This window comes from Crocodylus porosus, unplaced genomic scaffold, assembly GCF_001723895.1.
Source record: "Crocodylus porosus isolate Cpor-Errol unplaced genomic scaffold, CroPor_comp1, whole genome shotgun sequence".
NCBI classification, from domain to species: domain Eukaryota; kingdom Metazoa; phylum Chordata; order Crocodylia; family Crocodylidae; genus Crocodylus; species Crocodylus porosus.
The window spans coordinates 126,685,313-126,693,872 of NW_017728906.1; positions in this window are offsets into that span (position 1 = coordinate 126,685,313).

Consider the following 8,560-nt stretch of genomic DNA (forward strand, 5'->3'; position numbering starts at 1 on the left):
CTGGAAAATGCTTTGAGTGTATCAAGCAAATCTGAAGTTTGCTGGTGTGAGAGAATTACAAAAGCAATAACGGCATTACCTTTATTCCTCCTCTTGCCATAAAGCCAGGCAACCAAAGTTACCAGGAAATATATTTACATGTAAAAAGTTAATTTTAAAAGCCACCCTCCTTCAGCCAGAAAAGCCCAGTAGGCCTATCACTATTGACACTTCTTTCTGTCTACCTGGCTGGTGTTTCCATGCTGTGATGAACAGTGGTATAAAACTAAGATTTTCTTTATCAATCAGTTTCAAAGAAGATGTAAATACACTGGAGATCAGCTATCAGCTTTTTCATGGAAGCTTCTTGTATGAGTTAAGTGTTTCATTTATAAAGTTTTACAATACTTCACATTTGCACTTTATGTGGAAATACTGATGTATAAAATGAATTTGATTACTGCTATGTTTATGTACATGTACCTACCTTAAGTATATTTCAACACAACTATTGAATTTATTTTCTCAGAATTATAGTACTCATGATCTAGCTAACCATATCAGTTTTTAATGAATTTAAGAATAGATCTGACACGTTCACAGCTGGGTTGGGGGAGGTTCTGCATAAATACTTGTATTGATGGTGTTCCTAAGCTAATAATTGATTTTTTTTATACAGATATAAAAACCATTTTTTTTATATCATCTGTACGTCTTAAGAGTCGATAGATAGGAATTATACTGTCATAATATTGTCCTGGAAAGATTAAAAGGGTGCTTACTTAAACAGCTTGGATTTGTTAGCACCTGTGTAACTCCATTTATTTCAATGAAATGAGAGCAGGGTTGAACTTGGCCACTTAAATCATCAACACCTCAGTTGTGATGCTGTGTTGCTTCAGAAAGAGACAACAACCTCTCAATGTTTTAGATCACCTCCCTGCAAAAATAGTGTTAAATGAAGTAGTAACTGGGTGTACCTACACAAGATGTTTACTGTGCAGTTGACTAATTAGCTACTCAGTAAATGTCTGTGTCTATGCATGCACCCCTATTAGGCTAGAGTAAATTTAAGTTACTCCACAGCAGGATAATACTTGTATACAAGTACATGCAAATACAAGTACTATCCTGCTGCAGAGTAAAAAAAACTACTTACTAGCTAGCCTTGCACCGAATCTCCCTCAAGCCCCAGCCAGCTCTTCCATAGTGCACTGAGCCAGGGGGAGCAGCCCCAGGCTGGCAAGCTGGACTCCTAGGTCCCGTGACAGCTGGGGCTGTTCTGCCCAGGCTTCGTATGCTGTGCATGAATAACTGCAGAATTTATTGCTCCCAGGTTCACATTCAAATGGTGCACTTGGGAGCAATAAGCCCCACGGTTTATTTAGGCACCACAATTGCACATGTAGATACGCTCACTGTATCTAAAATGGGTACCATGCTGGGGAGGAAGTTTGGAGGAATTTCAAGGTGGCCAAGCACAGTCTGGTATTTCTTTTGTAATGTACGTACTACAAATACTACATTCTCATATAGTGAAGTGTAACAAATTCTGAAATAAGAAGAAACTGTTGGGTCCACGATGCCTACCAATAGATTCTTTGTCTCTACCATCTGTCTGGATCTGATTGCTTGATGCTGTATTATCAGCTCATCTTACTTGGATAAAAATTTGTCTTGATTGCTTAGATTCCATCTTCCAGTGCACGTGTTCCAAGGTGCTAGTTGCAATTTTCCTGCTTCCCAGGATTTCCTTTGTTATGTTATTTGACCTTTCATAGGCCCATCCCTTTCACTTGTGGCTTTGAGCAGAAAACATGGTTTTGAAGATCTCCAGGGTAGATGCCTGAACCACCCCTGCTGGGAGTCTATTCTAGAGTCTGGTCACACAAACCATGAAGAAGTTTTTCCTTGTATCCTGTCTGAAACTTTCTGCTAGGAGTTTGACTGTTGATCCTGGTTTTCCCCGGGGCACTTTGGTGAATAATTGTTTGCCTAGCCCCTGATGTTCTCCTCTGATGTAAGCTGCCACCAAGTCCCCCCCGAAGCCTTCTCTTTTCTAGGCTGAACAGTCCCCTATCCGTCAGTCTTTTCTCATGTGGCTAGTTCTTCAGGCCTCTAATCATACGAGTGGCTCTTCTCTGGACTCTCTCCAGCTTCTCCACATCCATCGTGAAGTGTGGCACCAAGAACCGGATGCAATACTCCAGCTGTGGCCTCACCAAAGCTGAGTAGAGCGGGAGAATGGGAGAATAACTTCCTTAGTTTTGCTTGAGATTAATTGGTTGATGCATGCTTGTGTATTGTTTGCTCTGCTAACTGTCGCATCACACTGGTGGCTCATATTCATTTTATGGTCAGTTATGACCCTCCGGTCCCTTTCGGACACGGAGCCAGCTAGCATAGCACTACCAAGCCTGTACGTTTGTTGTGGATTTTTCCTCCCCAGGTGAAGCACCTTACACTACTGTGTTGAACACTGTCTGGTTCTGGTCCACCCATCTAACTAACCTCTAGGTCCACTTGGGTCGTTAGCCTACCCTAAGGTATGGCTGCACTTCCCCAAAGCTTACTGTCATCGGTGAACTTTGCCAGTGTGCTTTTCACCCCTGCATCCAGATCATTGATGTAGATGTTGAAAAGCGCCAGTCCAAGTACCGAACCCTGGGGGACCCCACTGGCTACCAGGTCAACACAGATCTGTCTATTGGTACTCTCTGGGTGCAAACCTGCAGCCAGCTTGCCACCCGTCTGACCATTGAATTGTTGAGCCCATAGCCCTAGTTTTACCTTGAGAACCTCACAGGACACAAAGTCGATGGCTTTCCTAAAGTCCAAGTAAATGACATCAATCTCATCTTTATGCAGGTGGTAAGTAACCTGGTTGTAGAAGTAGATGAGGTTAGTCAGACATGACCTACCCTTGACAAAGCCATGCTGGCTGTCATTCAGAATTTTGCTTTGTAGTAGCTTACCGCATACAGAGTCCTTGAGAAATGTTTCCAGGCTTTTTCCTGGGATTGAGGTCAGGCTGATAGGCCTGTAGTTCCCTGGGTCCTCTCTCCTCCCCTTCTTGAAGATGGGCACAACATCGGCGTTTTTCCAGTCTTCTAGGACCTCCTGAGCACCATGAATTCTCAAAGGGGTTTGCCAGTGGTCCTGAGATGACTTTGGCTAGTTTATTCAGCACTCTTGGATAGAGTTCATCCATTCCTGCTGATTTATATAGCTATGCAGACTCTCTAGCTGTTCTTTCACCAGCTCTACATTGACGGTTGGTAGGTGATCATCCCTGCTGTGACTATTGTGTGTCATTTTTGCATTCAGCAGGTTATCACTCTTAGAGTGGTGGAATACAGATGCGAAGTACTTGTTCAGGAGTTCAGTTTTCTCCTTGCTGTTGGCGATCAGCTGTCCAGATGGCATTGAGCAGTGGTCCCACGTTGCCATCGGTTTTCCTCCCGTTAACTACGTACCTATAGAAGGACTTCTTATTTTCCTTGATTTTGGATGCTAACTGGAATTCAGTCACCACTTTTGCTTTTCTAATCTGCCACCTACAGGTGTGGGCCAGTCTTATGTAGTTCTCCTTGGGGCCTCATTGGTAAGCTTCCCTCTTCTTTTTCAGATCTGCGACTTCCCTGTAGAGTCAAGATGGCCTCCTAGCCCTTGTGCTACATTTTTAGGTACTGGTATGGACAACTTCTGTGCACCAAGGATCGTATCATTGAGGAACAACCACTCTTCACCCACACTCTTTTACTGCAGTCCATGATCCCCTAGGGCATTACTAACTAAAGCCCTTAGCATATTGAAGTCAGCTTTTTCAAAGTCAGGAATTTGTACCTTACTTACAGATTTCCCAGCCCTACAATTGACAGTCAAAGTGATAGTGTCATGGTCACTGTCCCCTAGGTTATCCTTTAATTTCAGATCGCTCACCAGGTTGTCACCCTTGGCCAAGACTAAATCTAGGAGGGCATTTCTTCTGGTCGGCCCATGTACTTCCTGAGACTGGTAGAGCTCATTGATGCAAGTCAAGAATCTGTGCTACAGGTCAGATCTGGCTGAGCTCACTTTCTTCCAGAGATGAATCAGGTGGCCCAGCCCACGTGTGCCTGTTAGTTTTGGGGCGGCTCTGTATAAATAAAGATACAAGACAGATCCTCCTTTTTTGTAATGTAGTCCACAGATCAATGATGTTGTGCCTTTGTGTGCTGCAGCCTGGAGTCTGTCAGTCACTGTCTGGTCACATGTAGGACACTTCTAAGAGCCCACCAGGCTTTTGTGGGGCGGTTCTGCCTCTACAGTGGAGAGAATAAAGAGAAATTAGTGCTTTTGTGTGTGTAGAGTCTCTACTATTATGGATCCTCCTGCTCTGTTCATGATGGAATCATTCCTTTCTGTTAAAATTGTTTTTGATTAGTGAGTACTTCATTGTGCTAGGTGTCTAGTGTGAAACTCCCCTTATGGATCCTCAGTATGTACTTTCTTTTCATACTGAAGTTTAACTTTTAAGTTCCACAGAGATGGGAAACTGTTCTTCTCTCCTCCTATACTATTATATCTGTCCCTGATGAGCAGGGTTTTCTCTGATTTAAAAAAAAAAAAAATCCCCAATTTTTGGATTTAAAAAAATAACCCAAATCCACATTTTTCCATGATCAGTAGCATGGAACACCATGAAACAGGTGATTCATTTTGATCACAGAAAATGTGGATGTTGGGTTACTTTTTTATATCTGAGAAAAAACAGGATCCCTGCTAATGAGAAACTGGGGTATGGTTTATCTGTTTGCAGATATGTTGTCATCATGTGTATTCATCAGAACTCCAAAAGGCAAATAGTTTGCTCTTAAGCTGCTGTTGAATCTTGCTTTCCCTTAGAATTTCCATTTCCAGGTGACTAAAATTTAATGCCATTGTTTTTTCCCCAAAATCAGAGTTTATTCCCTCAGAATTGTGGTAAATTTTTTTGACAAAAGACCTCACACAACTTTGTGCAAAAAATTCTTCAGAAACAACTGATCACCTGTATGCAGCTACAAATCATTGTTCAATACTGGTTTTAGTAGATGGATGTTCTACAAAGCTAAGGACACTATTTGCCATCTGTCCTTAATTGTACAGACAGTCCTCGGACTCACGACACAATTAGTTCCTGAAAACTGGGTCCTAAGTTGAAACATTATAACCAATTTTCTCATCAGAAACAATGTTATAAATGGGGGGTTCATTCCTGAACCAAGGCCCAATACCCTATTTTCACCAAAAATACCCCAGAATTTTGTACTCGATCAATTATAGATGAGTAATATAGCTACATTAATGTATTTATATTGTAAATAGCAATTATATTGATTTGGAAGGACTTCTTTGAGGTGACTTCCTGGACTTTTTGAAGGGCTCTTGGCTAGAGTCTTCACAGGGGTCTTGGCTGCAGGTTTTTCTGGAGTGTGGTCTGCTTTCTTAAAGGCAGTGCCCAAGGAAGTTTGGACAGATGTTCTTCAGGGAGATGAGCGACACAGCGAACTTGTTCACTGGTGTGGCATCACATTGGATCAAGTTGAAACTGATGTCACGAAGTTGAAACGGTGTCAATTTATAAACCTTGTAAGTGCAAAACATAACTCAAAACACTGTAAGTCGAGGACTGTCTGTATATAGTAGTCTTTAAAATAGAGTAGTGCCCTGTAAATCAAGAAACAAACATTTTCAGGTAAGGGATCCAAGCACAGAAGCAATCCGCTCTGAATAAGCCATGTGGAAAAAAATGGGAGCGTTTACTGGCACTTAAATTTGCCCTACAGAAGGATTTCTGTATTCTTTCATATTTGTAAGAGAGTTAGGAAGTATCACATCTAGGGGCTTCTCCAGGCCCAGGCATGCCTCCAGAAGGAGAGACTTATGTCATGGATCTTTGGACTTAATTACTCCAAGAAAGGAAGGAAACTTTCAGGTAAGACATGGATACACTTACTTTATCACTGTCCCCCTGCTCAAACCATGCTTATGGGCTTAAAGAGAAACTGGTAAAATTGTAAACTATTATTGGTATTTTCCTATAACCGAGAGAGAGTTTGTCTTCAGTTTGCCAGGAGTTGCATGTAAAAAGGGACTGTTTGTACCCTACCAAACAATGGCACTCACAAAGTTAGGGCCTTTGCCTTCTCAGGGAAGTCGTGGGGATAGTCAGGCTCCTAAGAATGGATTTCTCAGCAAGGATTTCCCCAATCCCAAATGCGTGAGCAGAGAGGGACAGTTAGGTAGCAGGCAGGGTAGATTTGCACCCTTATAACAGGTGGCCGACCAGTAGGATGAGTGCTACAAATGGTACAAGCAGGGGAAGGGACAGCAGCAGACAGGACCAGAAGCAGAAAGCAGAGCAGGAGATCAGGCAGAGGATATGAAGCAAGAAGCAGAAAGAGCATGAGATCAGATGAGGGAGGGGAACAGGGAAAGAAGCAGAAAACACCAGACTGGGCGGAGGGGATTGGAGTAGCACTTGGGGAGGGTGCAGGGCTGGCTTGTGGCATGCTGGCCAAAAGGTTAGACCACCAGTCTAAAGGGTGCAATGCTGCCTTCTGCCTCCATAGCAAATGCCGAGGGCAAAGGTGAGCAAAAGGGACTTAAACCAGGCCCTCCCACAGCCCCCTTGCAGCTGAGTGCCCTAACCACTGCGCAAATAATCACCATGATTTAATCTTTTAAATGACTGAAATCCTCCCCACAGAATAACCAGTGACCCATTAATTAAGATATGTTTGGGGGATGTAGGGGACCTGGAAAATTCCTGCTTCAGATTATGCAGGTGGGGTTTTAAAAAATAGATCTCCTATCTACTAACTCCATACCTTAGTCACTGGACTTTAGGACACAAGTGAAGGTGTAGCAGTGACGATGACCCTTTGGTCTTTTTGGAGAACATCTCCTGGTCAGCTCCCAGAGGCAGGAAAAGCAGCAGAATGCCACATCTGACAACCTTGTTTGTTCACGGGTACAAGCTGTGTCTCTGAGCCTTTCAGTGGTGTCAAGGCTAACTTTGCACAAACCACCCTAGAAAAAATAATTTCTGGGATTAAAGGAAAGATGAACAAGGACTTGGAGAATCTCTGACTCCTAAGTCACTAGATCTAGTAAAGGATTAAATGCCTAAGGCGGTTAGTAGTCACTTGTTTGTAAGAGACATGCATTTGAAACCTATCAATCTGAGGAGTGCATTGGACCCAGGTATCCCACTTTCAAGCAAGTACTCTAACCACTATGCTGATATAGGAAATATGGATACTACTATCCTGTTGTTTCAAAAGTGTGATCCTACTGTTTTTTAAAGGAGGCTTTGGGGTGCTCACCTTCATAAGAGGGTTACAGGTTGTGGATGCCTGCTGGATGGTGGCACCCCTGTGCAGTCTTAGAGGCACCTGAAGCCCTGGGGAGAAATGCCATTTTGGATACATCCATGGGTGTTTTTCTGTAGTGATGGGTCCTTGCTCAGTGTTTTGTTCGTTCTGGATCCCATTTTGAGGTACCTCACTCTCCCCATGCAACATATGCCTAAGCCAGAGTTTAGGATTCTACCATGTGCTTAAAGTTAGTCACTGTAGTGCCCAATTTTTAGGTACTTAAGACCTTTATTTGACCTTGGTGTAAAGAAAGATTTTTTTAAAATTAAAAGCTCAATAGGGTGATTGACCTTTTTTCAGCAACTGGGGTAGCTGCATTCCCTTCTATACTGGGAGTTTATCCCATGGGGCATCTGACAATCAGCCTACTTGTTTAGGACTCTAATTTTAGGATTCTGGTTTAAAGTCTCGACCCTTCTTGGGTTCGTCCCCATGAGTGCATGTGTGGCTTGCAGTGCCTCAAAGAAGTTTGAGGTACTGGGACATCCCAGTCAATAAAACCAATGGCTGAAAAAAGTAGCATGGTGCACATGGCAGCAGCATATGCTGCCAGAAAGGGAGCCTGGCTAGCCAGAGCCATGCTCCAAGTGGCCAGCTCAGTGCTGCTGCTGCTCCAGGAGTCCCCCCAAAATCCCAGGTAAGGCTGCTGGGGGCAGCACAGGTGCTGGTCCCAGCCTTCCCTACCCCACCTGGGGTCACTTTGTTGTGCACTGAGCACATGTGCAGGGGCGTGCCTGGGGACAAATAGTGGCATAAGTGTGCTCTGCTGGTATTTGTCCATCAGGAAACTTGTGCCTCTGTACATGAATGTTCATCTAGACATGCCTTCTATCTCCAAGAGGAGTTTGCATTGGTGAAGCTACATTGATCTGTATGTCCTATTGAGGCTGAAGCAGCAGTGTAGCCAGGTATGCTTAGATAAAACAGTATTTGGATGACAGACTTGCAAAACAGTACAAGTAACACCAAGTGCAAAGCTAACTGGCCTGGGGCTATGGGAAAGGTGTCTGGGAGCTGGTTATCCTGAAGTTGCAGGGCTTGCCAAAGAGTTTGGGTACTAGTTTTTGTAAGTGACAAGGATACTGGAGGAGGTGACCTACTCATCTGCCTCTGTAGTTCCTCTGTCATTGAAATCAATGCATATCACTCAAATCTCTAAGGCCTAAACTGAGAGAAAA